General features: G+C 32.2%; 1 pseudogene across 1 annotated transcript; it reads left to right on the forward strand.

The window, feature by feature from the left end:
• Positions 1–8,186: 8,186 nt before the first annotated feature.
• Positions 8,187–13,458, forward strand: LOC143251709 (cell adhesion molecule DSCAM-like; annotated as a pseudogene). The gene is made up of 10 exons (XR_013028644.1): positions 8,187–8,526; positions 9,217–9,503; positions 9,851–9,970; positions 10,260–10,430; positions 10,784–10,927; positions 11,027–11,175; positions 11,467–11,595; positions 11,887–12,057; positions 12,873–12,943; positions 13,165–13,458. The product of XR_013028644.1 is annotated as a cell adhesion molecule DSCAM-like (transcript).
• Positions 13,459–17,131: the final 3,673 nt, after the last annotated feature.

Below are 17,131 nucleotides of genomic sequence, written 5' to 3' on the forward strand. Positions count from 1 at the left end.
ATTTCTTAAGGTCTAAAAATACACCTATTGTTATCTGATTGTTATTTAAAGCTTTGTAAACTGATTCAGTAAGTCGTGTGAGGTGATCTATTGTCTGTTTTTCCTAGAAGATTTTGGAAATCCTGGTAGGATGTTATTTATTTCACAGAAATGAAGGAGGCAATGTGATATTAGTTTCTCCATCAAAACAATTTAACAGACTGATGGGACGGAAGTTATCAGGACTAGTCCTATTTGTTTGTTTATTGGGAGTCGTGGTAATAATAGCTTTTTCCAAGTGTGAGGGTTAAATAACATGTTGTTAGTGAAAGATTCATGATGTTTGTGATGTTTTGTACTAGAAAACTGGAAGACAAGAAAAATCAAAGAATCATTTTATATTAACACTATTAAACCTTCACTAAACCGAGATTCCGGATTAGAGGTGAGTAACCTGTGGCTGCCATTGGTTGAATCTAAGGAAATATTTTTTCCAATAAGAATCAGTGATAATCCAACCAATTATAACACGTTCTTTACAATTCACCAGGACACTATAAAAGATCGGCAACACCTACACACACACACACAGGACAGGTAACACTTTCGGCGCCTGTCCTGTGAAAGTGGGTTTTCTCGGGGCACTCCCATTTCCCCCACATCCAAATCTTAGGCATTAGATCTTTAGATCCCAGCCAAGGCAACACTGTTGCCAAGCCCTGAATCGGGTCGTTTTACGTTTATATCTGCTTGTCGGACACTGGCCTGGCTCACTCCTCCGTTGCCATCTTTGTCTCGCTCCCCCCTTTCTCAACCCTCATTTTTATAATACCCCACCTCACTTCATCACCTTAAACAAATAAAAGTTAAGTAGAGACAAATTTCCAAGCACAGTTAATAATCTGTCATGTGAGGGGACCAAGAGGAACCACAACGTTCCTGACCACCCCTGCTGGCGAGAGAATTCTTGAGACTTTTCTCTCTCTAAACTAAAACCCTGTCAAGTTCGTTTGCGTTTGCATACACACACTTACTTGTAGACTAAAGGTAGAATACTTTTGGAACGTTGTCCTCTACACTTGTGTCTCCTCAACAGGGAGTTGCCGTTCATTGTACAATGTTTCATCATAGAAATAAAGTAATTCAGATAGTTTCAGTGAATTATCTAGATAACAAACTAAAGAACGTAATTCAGAGAGTTTCAATGAATTATCTAGATAACAAAATAAAACAGAGTAATTCAGATATATATCTCAGAACGACTGGTATGGGTATTAAAACTTTTGTTGATATGGAGAGAACAACGTTTGAAGTGACCACATGTCGGCCACAACTGTAGCATATAGAAAAACAACCTAGATTACCAGACAGTTGTGTCATGTACATCACCTAGATAATTCATAGAAACCATCTTTAGTTTATTACCATGATAATTCACAGGAACTATCTGAATTACTCTTTCTTCAGTTTATTATCCAGATAATTCAGTGAAACTATCCAAATTACTCTTTCTTTAGTTTATTATCCAGATAATTCACTGAAACTATCCAAATTACTCTTTCTTTAGTTTATTATCCAGATAATTCACTGAAACTATGCAAATTACTCTTTCTTTAGTTTATTATCCAGATAATTCACTGAAACTATGCAAATTACTCTTTCTTTAGTTTATTATCCAGATAATTCACTGAAACTATCCAAATTACTCTTTCTTTAGTTTATTATCCAGATAATTCACTGAAACTATCCAAAATACTCTTTCTTTACTTTATTAGCTATATAATTCACTGAAACTATCTAAATTACATTCTTTAGTTTGTCATCTGGATTATTTACTGAAACTATCTAAATTACTTCTTGATGATGAGAAACCCACTTGAAATAAAAATGTATCTCAGAACAACTGGTATAGGTATTAACACTTTTATTGATAAGCCGAGAACAACGTTTCGACCTTCCTAGATCATATTTAGGTTAAGAAAGAAAGAGTTTGTAAGTGACCACTGCCGGACACATATCTTAGAAAGGAGAGTATAAACGAGAACGGTATTGTAGGGGCGTTGCAGGTGGATGTTACGTTTATAATTAGTATAGGTACAAAGGTGTTCCTTTATATCAAATTAATTTGGATATTAATTGTTGTATAAGTATGGCTTCTTTGATTTTGCGTTTGATTACATTTGTTTCCCAACTTAGTTTCTGGGTGTTTCTATTGTTATGTTATGTTTATTTCGTTTGCAGTGTTCAAAAATATGTGAAGGTACTTTTTGTATTTTTTTAATCTGATTTTCATTTTTCTACTTGTTTCTCTAATATAGAAGTCGTAGCAGTTGTTGCATTGTATTTTATTTATTATGTTGGTGTTGTGTTTGTCAGTGTAGTTTTTACATAGTTTGGACTTTAGTTTTTACCTGGTTTATAATAAATCTGGTGTTTACTAGAATGTTGTGTTTTGTTATAAGTTTTTCTAAATGTTGGTTATTTTTTTCGTTGATGTCGGGAACATATGGTATGCAGTAGTATAAGGTTTTTTAGTTTGTTGTATCTTGGGATTTATTGTTGTTTGTTTGTTTGTTGTTGGTCTAGGTGTGTGCGTATAATTTTTTCCACGGTTTTTTGAGGAAATTTGTTGATGTTGATGAAGTGTTGTTTTATTTTGTTGATTTCATCGTTAATTTTATCAGGTGAACATAGTTTTGTAGCTGTGTTTATTTAGTTTCTTAATATGTAACATCAGTCAGCTTCTTTTTCAAAGAACTTTAAATATATTCTTAATCAACTGAATCATAAAGCCTTAGTGGCAACTTTTGATATAATCTCCCTCTTCACAGAAGTCCTCACAATTGATTTAAACTTGATTTAATAAACATAGGAATAATTTGAAGGCATTATAATGAGAATGTTATAAGCTCATTGGTAGTTCTGGGGTTAGTCTGAAGGCTTATTAACCCTAAACGTTAGGTCATCTTTTGGGAACTTGAAGAATTTCTTATAGCTTTACCGTATTTTATTCAAAATATTTTGACAACGATGAATTTTAAAATTAAAAACTGAAAAACTAAACTAGTTGTTCAACTTCATTTATCATAACGAAACAAAATCCATAAAATCCTGCTATTTAACCCGCTGCTAAATATTTTAAACATGAATATAAAAAACAAACAACCTTATGGTGTATTTTAATGGTCTCAGTTCATGTATTTAAATATTATTGTTCTATCACAGATTTTGAATGTTACGTAGAATTGAAACTTAAATTTTTAATTTATAGTCAATTGACGGAAACAATATGAAACTAAAGTTGTGTGACGTTATTACCAGGTTCATTGACGTCACAGTAAAATAAAAATAAAATAAATAATTTTCAGTATGAACTATCAGTGTTTCAAACATGTTTATTACAGTTTTTATGTTTGTTATTTTCATTGGTAAATATGTGTATGTCTATAAGTAATTTGTTATTATTACTTTTAAACTTGAATGTTACATACACATTAAATATTCATATTTTTATGATGTTGAAACCATAATGAACAATATCTGTGTCCAGGAAACTACAAGTTACAATATCTGTATCCAGTAAATTACAAGTTATAATATTTGTATTCCATAAACTACAAGTTATAATATCTGTGTTCAGTAAACTAGAAGTTATAATATCTGTATCCAGTGAGCTAGAAATTATAATATCTGTATTCAGTAAATAAAAGTTATAATATTTATATCCAGTAAACTACAAGTTATAATATTTGTATTCCATAAACTACAAGTTATAATATCTGTATTCAGTAAACTATAAGTTATAATATCTGTATCCAGTAATCTGTATTCCTAAAAAGTTAGGGTTAAAATAACCGTGGTGTTTAAGCTCACTCATAAAGAAAGTTGCGTAAGAGAGCAATCTTCTTAATGTTATCCGTAAGGTCGTACGTTGATTTGTAGAGCGTCATCTTTTGGGAACTTGAAGAATTTCTTATAGCTTTACCGTATTTTATTCAAAATATTTTGATAAAGATGATTTTTAAAATTAAAAACTGAAAAACTAAACTAGTTGTTCAACTTCATTTACCATAACTAAACAAAATCCATAAAATCCTGCTATTTAACCCGCTGCTAAATATTTTAAACATGAATATAAAAAACAAACAACCTTATGGTGTATTTTAATGGTCTCAGTTCATGTATTTAAATATTATTGTTCTATCACAGATTTTGAATGTTACGTAGAACTGAAACTTAATTTTTTAATTTATAGTCAATTGACGGAAACAATATGAAACTAAAGTTGTGTGACGTTATTACCAGGTTCATTGACGTCACAGTAAAATAAAAATAAAATAAATAATTTTCAGTATGAACTATCAGTGTTTCAAACATGTTTATTACAGTTTTTATGTTTGTTATTTTCATTGGTAAATATGTGTATGTCTATAAGTAATTTGTTATTATTACTTTTAAACTTGAATGTTACATACACATTAAATATTCATATTTTTATGATGTTGAAACCATAATGAACAATATCTGTGTCCAGGAAGCTACAAGTTACAATATCTGTATCCAGTAAACTAGAAATCATTGTATCTGTATTCAGTAAATTAGAAGTTAGAATATTTGTATCCAGTAAACTACAAGCTATAATATTTGTATCCAATGAACTAGAAATTATTATTATATCTGTATTTAGTAAACTAGAAGTAATAATATCTGTATCCAGTAAACTACAAGTTATAATATTTGTATTCCATAAACTACGAGGTCTGTTAAAAAAATACGCGGACTGTTTGAATTGCGCGGCTCCCGTTGGTTCCAGGGGAATCCGCTTGGTGTCGCTAGGTTTGCACAGATCAGCTGATTACGACGCCATTTCCCGATTGCAGATATCTTTATTTGTGTATTACCTACGCGGTTTTAAGTGAAGTGCGATTTTTTCATTTGGTGGATTTCAGAATGAATGGTTTGAAGAAGCAACGACTTGCTGTGTAATTTTGTGTTAAACTTGGAAAATCTGCGACTGAAACTTTTGCTATGCTTAACACGGCTTACTGTGATGTTGCTATGAAGCGTACGGCATGTTTCAAGTGGCATGAAAGTTCTAAGGATGGTAGACAGTCCATTGAAGATGATGAGCGTCCTGGACGTATTTCCACGTCAACTGACGACTCACACGTCGACAAAATCAACACCCTGGTGCGGGCAAATCGACGTCTGACTGTCAGGGAGCTTGCTGAAGAGTGTGGGATATCAGTTGGATCTTGTTACGAGATTTTGACCCAAAAATTGAAGATGCACCGCGTTGCTGCGAAATTTGTGCCTCAGAACTCGTCAGTTTTTGGCCAAACACTTGATCACTGTTCTTCCCCACCCCACTACTCACTTGACCTTGCTCTTTGCGATTTTTTGTTGTTCCCAAACTCAAAAGACCCTTGAAAGGAAGAAGATTTGAGACGATTCCCGAGATTAAGGCAAATGCAATGAAGGAGCTAGAGGACATTACAAAAGAAGCGTACAAGGACTGTTTCAACAAAAGGAAACACCGTTGGAATAAGTGTGTGCGTTGGGGTCCCAGACCTGCAACTTCTAAATAAAGTACATTTTGTTTTATGACGTCAGTCCGCACATTTTTTGAACAGCCCTAGTACAAGTTATAATATCTGTATTTAGTAAACTAAAGGTTATATCTGTATTCAGTAAAATAGAAGTTATATTTGTATCCAGTAAACTAGAAATTATAATATCTGTATTCAGTAAACTAGAAGTTATAAAATCTGTATCCAGTGAGCTAGAAATTATAATATCTGCATTCAGTAAATAAAAGTTATAATATTTATATCCAGTAAACTACAAGTTATAATATTTGTATTCCATAAACTACAAGCTATAATATCTGTATTCCATAAAGTATAAGTTATAATATCTGTATTCAGTAAACTAGAAGTTATGATATCTGTATCCAGTAAACTAGAAATTATAATATCTGTATTCCATAAAATACAAGCTATAACATCTGTATTCCATAAACTATAAGATATAATATCTGTATTCAGTAAACTAGAAGTTATATCTGTATCTAGTAAACTAGAAGTTATATCTGTATCCAGTAAACTAGAAATTATAATATCAGTATTCCATAAAATACAAGCTATAACATCTGTATTCCATAAACTATAAGATATAATATCTGTATTCAGTAAACTAGAAGTTATATCTGTATCTAGTAAACTAGAAGTTATATCTGTATCCAGTAAACTAGAAATTATAATATCTGTATTCAGTAAACTAGAAGTTTTGAAATCTGTATCCAGTAAACTAGAAATTATAAGATCTGTATTCAGTAACCTACAAATTATAATATCTGTATTCAGTAAACTAGAAGTTATATTTGTATCCAGTAAACTAGAAATTATAAGATCTGTATTCAGTAAACTAGAAATTATAATATCTGTATTCAGTAAACTAGAAGTTTTGAAATCTGTATCCAGTAAACTAGAAATTATAAGATCTGTATTCAGTAACCTACAAATTATAATATTTGTATTCAGTAAACTATTTACAATATCTGTATTCAGTGAACTTTATACAATATCTATATTCAGAGAACTACAAACTACAATATTTGAACTCAGTAAACTATATACAATATCTTTGTTAAGGTAAATGTGGTTTGAATATTATACTGTTTTAAAATTAATGTTACAAATTTCAAATTAATTCATTATTTGGATTTTTATTCGTGAATTCACAATGAAGTTTTAGAAAAATTTGAAAAAATACTGAGTGATAAAACTATTTTGTTCATGAACAGTATTGTTAAAAATCCACGTTTTGATTTCAATAATTTCGACAATGTATAAAACTAATATGAAGGAACAGTTGTTTGAAATCACTAGGTTTTCGTTATACCCACAAAACAAATAAACTCTATTCACAGACTGATCTTAAACCTATTAAACGTAGAATATTATTAGTGACTGATTTGCTAAGCCTATAAAACATAGACTCTTGATCACTGACTGATTTGTTAAAACTATAAAACACAGAACCTGATCACAGGCTTCGTTATTAAATCTAGAATACCTAATTGTAACAAAAATATCTCAGGATAATTTAGGTATAAGTGTGTCGAGATTATTTATTTCGTATTGTAAGAAATATTGTCAAGTACAAAACAACAACAAACTATTTTATTATTTCTTCCTGATTAGCGTAGTATTTTTTTATTATTTTAACAATAAATTGAATGTTACAAATCATTTTCCTTTTGGTTTAAAGGCGTCTATTTGCCGCTGTGTGGTGTTGTAGTAAAAAGAGAGATCGAGCGAATTCAAAATTCTCATGGAATCAAAGTGTTTCAAGAATCCCACATTCAAATGTGTCTAACTTTTGGTATATGTACAAGAATGTTCTAGTTGAGGCGTCACATCTGTCTAAAATTTATTTTGAATAATACTTTCTTTTCTACGTAATAATATATTTTCATTAAAAATGAAAAGTGTGTTTATTTTTGTAACCGGTAATTCTTGTAATTGGAAAAAACTGTTTATTCTTGGTAATTTTATCAGAAAAATAAAATTATAAACTTACGTTTTCATTAAAAATAAAAATCATTTTGAATAATAGTTTATTTTCTATGTAATAATATATTTTCATTAAAAGGGCCCGGCATGGCCAAACGTGTTAAGGCGTGCGACTCGTAATCTGAGGAGCGCGGGTTCGCATCCCTGTCGCACCAAACATGCTCACCATTTCAGCTGTGGGGGCGTTAAAATGTGACGGTCACTCCCACTATTCATTGCTAAAAGAGTAGCCCAAAAGTTGGCGGTGGGTGGTGATGACTACCTTCCCTCTAGTCTTACACTGCTAAATTAGGAATAGCTAGCACAGATACCCTCGAGTAGCTTTGTGCGAAATTCAAACACAAACAAACAATTTTCATTAAAAATAACACGAATGTTTCAATATTATCTTAAACTTAAAACTTATTCTCATTCCTGATTTATCTTAACCTTTAAACATTTTTATACAATTCAGCTGTATTTCTAATAATAACTATGTGTATATTCATTGTTTCTTGTCTATGGCTACTGCAAAGTGCCAGGTAATACTTAAATAACTATTTATTTATATAAAACAAAATACAACTTAATTTTTCGAAATTAATGATGTAATATCTTCGTTCTACTAAAGTAATTCCGTAAGGTGGCGTTGTTTTATTGTGTTTAGTTGAAGACATGTTGTTACAGTATAAATTCTATAAACAATAATTTCTTGATGAGAGTAATGTAGGTAGTGACGATTTAGAAAGTCTGTCATATTTATTGTATCCATAAGAAGTTACTAACAAGAATTAAATGAGATAAGGAAGCAGAGAGAGAACGGTACAGCTTAGACTGAACTAAGATCTACGGTAATAGTGACGCTTAACACTGGTATCTTCCTGCAACAAAGACTGTGGCCTCACGGGAATGTGGGTGAGTGAGGAAATGGCGGGAAGTTGGAACGCACTAGTTGTGTTCTTTGTGTTTCTTACACCAGCATTGGCAGTTGGTAAGTAATCATATAATATTTGTTATTAACAGAAAAATGTAAAATAACTTAATGACTTGACTTTTCTTTACATTACAAACTAATGATGACTAATTATAAAGTGATGGACGTTATCTACGCAGTTCTACACGACGGAAAACTGTAATCAAAAGTTGTAAGATATGTAATGCACAGATAAAATCGTGCATGTAACAATAAAGGACACATGTCGGATAAGTGTGTTTATTTTTGGTAATTTTATCAGAAAGATAAAACATGTTTTCTAGATCACTTTTAACATCTCATAAATATGTCAGAATTTCTACATCAATATGTTACCACAAGTTCTACGTCAGTTAAGAAGTGTAATTAATCTGTTAGCACAAGTTTGTACATCAGATATCACGTGTATCAATCTGTTACTATCATTTCCATTTCTGATATCACGTGGTATCAGTCTGTTACTATACGTTCTGTATTTGTTATCACGTGTTCAAAATATATTACCATGATTTCGGCATCATTTATCACTTGTTATCAATCTGTTAGCATTTCTACATCAGTTATTAATCTATAACCACAACTTTTATATCAGTTATCAGTATGTTACCATTTTTTACATCAGTTACCACGTGCTATGAATATGTTTCCAAACGTTTCAAACTACTTATCATGTCTGATAAGTTTGTTACCATACCCTTTCTTCCACAGAGCTACCAAGTTTACAACCATACGAATTTTCTAGTAACATTGAGCTGGGTTCGAGGATACAAATCGTGTGTAATCTCAAGAAAGGAGATTTACCAGTTACTTTCACCTGGAAGAAAGATGGAAAACCTCTATCAACCAACGAACGAGTTACTGTCTCAAGTTTAGACGCTTTTTCAAGCAACTTAAGAATCCAAAAAAAATCCAATCTGAAGATATAGCCAACTACACCTGTACAGCCACTAATTCAGCAGGATCTGATAATTTTACAGCAGCTCTGATCGTTAGAGGTAGGATTATCTATGTATCTTGTAATTAAACACGAACTGACAGTTTACAGGTACTCTGATAGTTAGAGGTAATGTTATCTAATGTTAACATACTGTAATTAAAGAATATCTGACAGTATTACAGGTACTCTGATCATTGAAGTTAACGTTTTTTTATGCAACTTAGGCTAACTCAGAGAGCAATTATCTCGTTATTTAACATAGTAATGTACACTACACAATTAACTAGTTATTTAGGGTACTACTGTATATGATAACTATGTGGTTATTTAGGTCATTACTGAACATTTTCATGAAATGAAAAACATTTGTGCAAATTATCATAAATTGGGATTCCTTCTGAACAGCACCACCTTTCTGGAAACAACAACCAGAGAACTTGGTCCAAGCTGTCTTGGGAACACGAACGTTGATTGCTTGTTCTGTCGGAGGATATCCTGCTCCTAGAATCACCTGGAAAATAAAGGGTTAATTATTACAAAATTGTGTTCTTATATTTAAGTTTACATTGTACATTCCTTATATAATAAATAATTACTAAAATGTAAATACTGTGATTAATAAATAACATAATATTAATATGTCTATTGTCCTGAAATGTAAAACGAATATTTTACCTTCCTTAGTGCGATGGTTCTATTAACCCATTCTTCCATCTTCTAATAATCGTTCCTGCTATAATTTTAAAATCATAGTTTAGAAAATGTTATCTAGGTGGCTTTAGAGAATAACTTACATTAATCCAAAATTCTTCAGGTCATTCAAGCTCCACGACTCCTGTCACCAGGAGCTACAAGATGAAAGTGTTGGACAACGGAACATTGTTGATTAACGACGTTAAGGAGACAGATTCAGGAACGTACCTCTGTTTGGCTGAAAATGGAGTGGGAGAAAAGCTGGAGAAAGCTGTCCGTCTGTCTGTCCATGGTAACGTTTCTTATTGTATAGTAGCTCTCCGAGTATTCAAAGATTATTAAGTCTGATGTTCAATTAACTTTTGAGTCTGTCGTTACTTGATATCAATAACGATTTTATTTAAATAATTAAAATAAATTTAAACTTTGAAATATATGAAAAAAATAACTCTAGATCTTTATATCGAATCGAACTTTTATATTATTAATGTTTTAACAGAATATCGTTCATTACTAATAGAATAAAGAGTATCTCTTGTAGGGATGAGCACTTACGTGACTAAACTCTGTTTTCTAGTTTATTGTAAGTTATGAATGTTTTATTATGAAAGTTCTAATTGCATTGTTATGTTGGTATCTCGATAGTGCCTCCATCTATTGAGAACTATAGTGAAGTTGTAACTGTGCAGAGAGGATATACGAAGAGTGTAAGATGTATTGTAAGGGAGAGCGACCTCTACTGGTCAGATGGTTAAAGAACAATCACGAATTAGAACCATGGTCGAACCGGTAAGATTATTCAGTTTTATTGTTTGACGTAAATATCGATATAATTTAATAATATAATGAAAAAGCTTAATGAACTTAACGTTTTCTGTACCACCACAGCCACGAAACTTACAGTAAAGAAACTCCAGTTGGGACTAACTCTACTCTCGTCATCAGAAATATTCAAACTCGAGATGCTGCTCTCTATACGTGTTCTGTAGAGAACTCGTACGGAAACGACAGCTGGAATATTAAGATGATTGTGAATGGTAAGCCTTGTTTTGTGTCAGTTAATGTAGTATAAAAATATAAAACATTCAAAAATGAATGTTTAATTTTTAAAACATAAACCTTATGTCGTTTTCTAGTATTCTAAAATATATATTACAAATAATACTTTAAATGTGTATGTCAGCCATTCATACATGTATTGTAACTTGTATATAACCTTCACTGGTACGAATACAGACCTCCTTAATAGGTATCTAACCCGAACTGATATGTGTAAAATTTAACATAAAAAGTTTTCTTATGAAATAACAAAAAATATTTACTATCAGAACCGCCTCAGAGTCCTTCGAATATTGTTGTTGGAGACGTTCGTAGCAGGGTCGCTAAAGTCAGTTGGAAGTCATCACCAACAATGTCAGCGGTTACACAGTTCATTGTTCGCTTCTGGGAATCATCAAGTACGTTTTTATTATATCTAAACACAGATTTAACAACAACTAAAATTACAATGATAAATACTGCAAAGTAATTTTTGTTTAAAAATAATTTGTAAAGATGTATGTTTTATTATAAACGATGTTTATATAACATTAAGAAAAGTACACCAATATCAAGATATATAATTTAAGCTGTCAAAGTATTTAAAATGTATTTAAAAATTAAATAAGAAAAGGGGTTAAGTAAGGACTTTAAACCATCACGAAATATTCATAATAAATTGTCCAATAATCTAAACTTTATTTTTTTAGGATATTTCGGAGTGAAAAAACTAAAAGAACAAGTTTTATATTTTGGTGAAACGAGCCTGTTGCTTCGAAATCTTCATCCTGGTACAGAATACACTGTAGAGATTCAGGCAGAGAACAGTGTAGGACTCAGTGAACCTTCTGACCCTGTTACTTTTACTACACAGGAGGAAGGTGGGTGTCATATCTTCATTTTGTTACAAAATACACTGTAGAGGCAGAGAACCGTGTAGGAGTCATCTAAATATGTTTTAATTTCTAAGGTTGGAATGTACCCAGGTGCTATTGCAGAGTTGAGTCTTTTGTTTAGTAGATGTATCTCGTCTGTGTTTAATTGTCGGTCGGATCTGCTGGACCATCAACTGGCATGCTGCATTGAACCAGAAATTTACGGACTTATACAACAAAACATAAACCAAATCAACACTAGAACTAAAACTAGAGGACAGGGACAAAAAGATCCGCCACAACAAAAAACTAGAAAAACTAAGATGCAAACAACAGAAAAGACACCAACACGACAAACCGTTGACTAACCTCATAATTAACAAATCCGATCGACAATTAAACACAGACGAGATACAGCAACTTAACAAAGGACTCAACTTCGCAAAAGCACTTACGTACATTCCAAGTATAGGAGTCAGTGAACCTTCTGACTTTGTTAGGTGTACAACACAGGAGGAAGGAAGATTTCTTATCTTCATCCTGGAACAGAATACACTGTAGAGATTGAGGCAGAGAACAGTATGAGACTTAGTGAACCTTCTGACCCTGTTATGGGTAAAATGAAAACTTCGAGTGTTTCTTCAGATAAATATGATTTTTAAAGATATATAAATAGATTTTCTGTATCTTTCAAATTTATCAATATTATCTCTAAATGAATGAAAAGCAATAATTACTGAGTACACGAAATATGTTTAGTGGTTCCAAGTAAGGACTTATTTGTTTATTTAGGAATTGTGATGGTGTAAACTATTTTACAGAGCCACGAGCGTCACCTCTGGATGTTAATATTTTGGCTCTGGATTCAGGAACACTGTTAGTAAGTTGGAAGGTAAGTGTTGTGACTTTGAAGTAACATTGTTAGTAAGTTGGAAGGTAAGTGTTGTGACTTAGAACTAACACTGTTAGCAATTTAGAAGGTAAGTGTTGTGACTTAGAACTAACACTGTTAGCAACTTAGAAGGTAAGTGTTGTGACTTAGAACTAACACTGTTAGCAACTTAGAAGGTAAGTGTTGTGACTTCGAACTGACATTATTAACAAATTGTTTAGAGTCCACCAAGAGACCAGTGGAACGGAGTTTTGAAAGGTTACTACGTCAGCTACAAGATCAAGGACTCTTCAAGTAGATTCTCTTACGAGACTGTGACGACAGATGACGTCACAGACAAAGATGAAGAAGAAGTAACAATTCGAGGTTTGAACGTAGGAACAGAATATGTAGTGACTGTGAAAGCTTTTAATAGTGCAGGAACCGGACCTTCCTCAGAGGAAGTGACGTTTGCAACACTCTGGGGAGGTTTGTATGATGTAGATAAGTTGTTTCTGTTTAAAACTTGTACATAAAAACCAAAGAATTATTTTGTCTTTATATGAATTATTTGTTAGAAACTGACAGCTGATAAACAAATATGGTTCTTGTTCAGATCCACCATCAGCTCCTAACGTAAGACTAATCGGTGTGGACACTGACTCATTGACCCTAGACTGGAGAAACCCACCCGAAGAAGGACCTGTTTTACGTAAGTCAGTTTTCAAACATCTGATAAGTTATGAAAATCATTATATTTTACAAATTTAATGACCGTTAATCTAATATCCACTCAACATGGTTTGTTAAATCTGGTTAAGTTAGTCCAGTTTTACTGTTTAGAATACGTATTGGAGTTCAAAAGAAATGGGATGAAGAAACACCAGCGCAACCTACCGGGATCTATCAGTAGCTACTAAGTAACCCACCTACAGGCAGGATCTCGGTATGAACTTAGACTGGCAGCTTACAACAAGTTTGGAAGAGGAAGTGTGTCGTCTCCTGTTGTAGCTTTTACTGAAGCACTTGGTAAGTTTAAAGATTTAAACCAACAGAGATACGGGTGTGGACATAAGATAGGTTTGAGCTGCCAGTTGTTGGTTAGTGAATGTGTATCGTGTTATGTAAATAATATTATGCTTATTTTATTAAACGTTAGTTACATGTGTTTCCCTCGGTAAACTGAATTCAACAACAGTTTCCTTCTTGCAGGAGCTAAGTCAGCTCAAGAAACAGAAGACGGACCTTTTTATATCCGGTTATATTTCATAATTCCTGTTTCCATTTCCATTACTGTTATTGTTTGTGCTGTGGTTGTTGCTTGGGCTTGTCTGAAGAAGGAGCACATAGTGAAAAGTAAGTAAATCACTTGTTACGTTATCTTATGCTGTTGTTATGGTAGTTTTTCTAACCCTTTATGTTAGGTATGTAATTCTAGACAGTTTGTCAAGTTTATAAGACACTTGTCATCTCATGGTAAACTACTGAAATATGGTAAGTTGATGATGAACTATAGTGTTTAACAACTATGGCATTTTTGTTCAAATGGACACAAAATTTATATATTTTTTTTAATTCTGTAAACTTTAATAAATATAGAAACTATATTTTTCTCCTGTTATTAATTGTGGAATGTTTCTAATATTTTCAAAAATTGTGTGTTGCACAATTATTTCAGAAAATCAACCAATATACGTATCTTACGGGTACAGATCATCCTACGAACCTCCTCCAACCATGCAAGGAACATTGAAGTCACGTGACAGTGGGGCCTTTGAAAATGGATATGACATTCCATGGGACTTTTCAGGCTACAGAAGAAGTGAGGTAAGGTAACCAAGAAAGGTTTTATATCACATATCACTTTGAGGAACAGTGTAATGTAACTCTTAGGGTTACTTTAGTTGAATTATTAGTTTTATTGTTCAGAGAGATTTGAAACGGTGATTAGGCTTAGTTTGTGTAACATATTATTATAAACGATTTTTAGAACTGTTCTCTTTGTTATACGTCTCTTCACATTTTTCTCTGCGATGAATTATTAATTTTTGTTCGGGACTTGTAACTAAGCTGTATCTAAATATAGTATTTCCTAGATACAACTTTGTCAGATAAACCACTGCCTCTGTTTTTCAGTAGTATTATCTTGGGTAATAGCTCGAGGTTATGATGTTATTTTTACATCATTAACACGTGGGTATACTCGTTAGTTTCCAAATCATCTCCCGTAAATCACTTAAATAATCGTATAAAATGAATACGTAGTATAATAACATGTTCCATGGTTTTTCAAAGCCTTTTTTCCCACAAATCTTTATTTCTGACTTCGATATGGCAACATTGATCTTAAGTCAGCATGTCATTATATGATGATAAAACGTAAGTACTTGAACGATTTTTTTTATAGAGGCGCTATTTTGTGTCCGTTAAAATACTTTTGAAGTGCCGAAGATATTGTTATATCTTTTTAAACAAATTAATAATTAGTTGTCACCTTTATAATGGATAAAGTGGCTGAATATCAGTAATAAATCTGATACGAGTAAAAATCTTTCTAGGCCTAGGCCTAATACGAGTTCATCGGCGTTATCGTCGTGTGCAAGAACTTCAATGCAGAATGATGCAAGAAGTAGCGAAAAAAAAATGAAAGTATGGTGAAAGTTTTATTCAGTATGGTTTTACATGGACAGGTAATGAAAACAGACCTAGTGGGTTGTGTGTTTAATGTGGAATTGTGTTGAGTAACAGTAGTTTGCATCCAGCCAAGTTTAAATGGAAACCAAACATTTCCAATTAAAAATCCAACTTCCGAGTATTTCAGAAGAAAGTGTTTGCAATTAAATACAAGTAAAGCTACATTTCGTTCATTTGTCCATCAGAACAATAAAGTTACTCTTATTACTTCATATCGTGTAAGTTACTGTATTGCAAAAAAAGGTGAAGCTCACGCAATTGCAGAAGATTTGATAAAACCATGCGCAAAAGATTTTCTAGACTGCACGAGTGATAAGAAATGTAATAAAAACATTAACATTTATATTCTAAAAGCTTGAAGTAAGCTTTATCTGGTGTTAGTGACCGATTGTTTCTATTTTTAGTGTATTTTTTTATATTAAGCCCTTGGAATGTTTTTTTTTTCTGATGTGAAGCTCAGCAGGTATAAAAAGTGTGGGAACCTCTAATATATTCGTCTTTTTTAAGCGACATCTTTTGAGTGCTTCAAAACTTCTAAGTTTTGTCATTTACATGATGTACTGAACAGCATTAAATATGACAGAACTAACTTAAGAATATTTATTAATGATCTATATTTTCATTAACTTACTACTTGCTGTCACTGATGAGTAAGTCCTTTAAATTAGCTAGTGAAATATCTAATTGAATATTGCTTTAATTAATATAAATTTTGAAGTATAGATTGTTATTTTATTTACATTGAAAACATGTATAGTGAAAAGAAGATCACAATTTCTTGAGAATTATTCATTAAAACTAAATTTACTAAAGGCTAAATCGGGTATTTCTGAACTGTGCTAATATTCCACAGAGTAAAGAGATATCATGACATGTTATATGTTGTTTCATTGTTCTACATCCGCTGATGGTTACTTTAAATTCATATAGAAAGTTCCATATGGTTGGTACCAAATATTTGAAGGGTTTGTAACAATGTTTTTAATTATGTATTTCTTTTATAGAATTTAAATGTTTAGTTGTAATATTTCTTTTTTCTTTTAGTCAAGTGACGGAAACTACACTAAACTGAAGCAGGTTAACTCTAACACGTAGAAGATACTCAGTAAACTTTAGTGACGTCACTTCCTTCAATCGGACCAATGACGTCACATTGTATGAAAGTATTAAATTTCAGTATTAACATTGCGTTTATTACTCATGTTTATTGGCGTTTTCATGTTTGTTGTGCTGATGTAAGTACGTGTTTACTCAATGTTTATCAGCGAGTTATTAGTAACATGTCACTCGTAACTTGTTATCATTACTTGTACGCGTGGATGGCACAATGTTGATATTTGACATTTATTTGGTTCATTTTGTTGAACTGATGATGGATAAGATATGTTGATTCATTAAATTAAAGGCTGTTATTATCTGTATTCCGTAAATTACAAGCTGGCCCGACATGGCCAGGTGGGTTTAAGGCGTTCGATTTGTAACCTGAGGGTTGCGGGTTCGAATCCCCGTCGCACC

This window comes from Tachypleus tridentatus, chromosome 6 (assembly GCF_004210375.1).
Source record: "Tachypleus tridentatus isolate NWPU-2018 chromosome 6, ASM421037v1, whole genome shotgun sequence".
Taxonomy (NCBI): domain Eukaryota; kingdom Metazoa; phylum Arthropoda; class Merostomata; order Xiphosura; family Limulidae; genus Tachypleus; species Tachypleus tridentatus.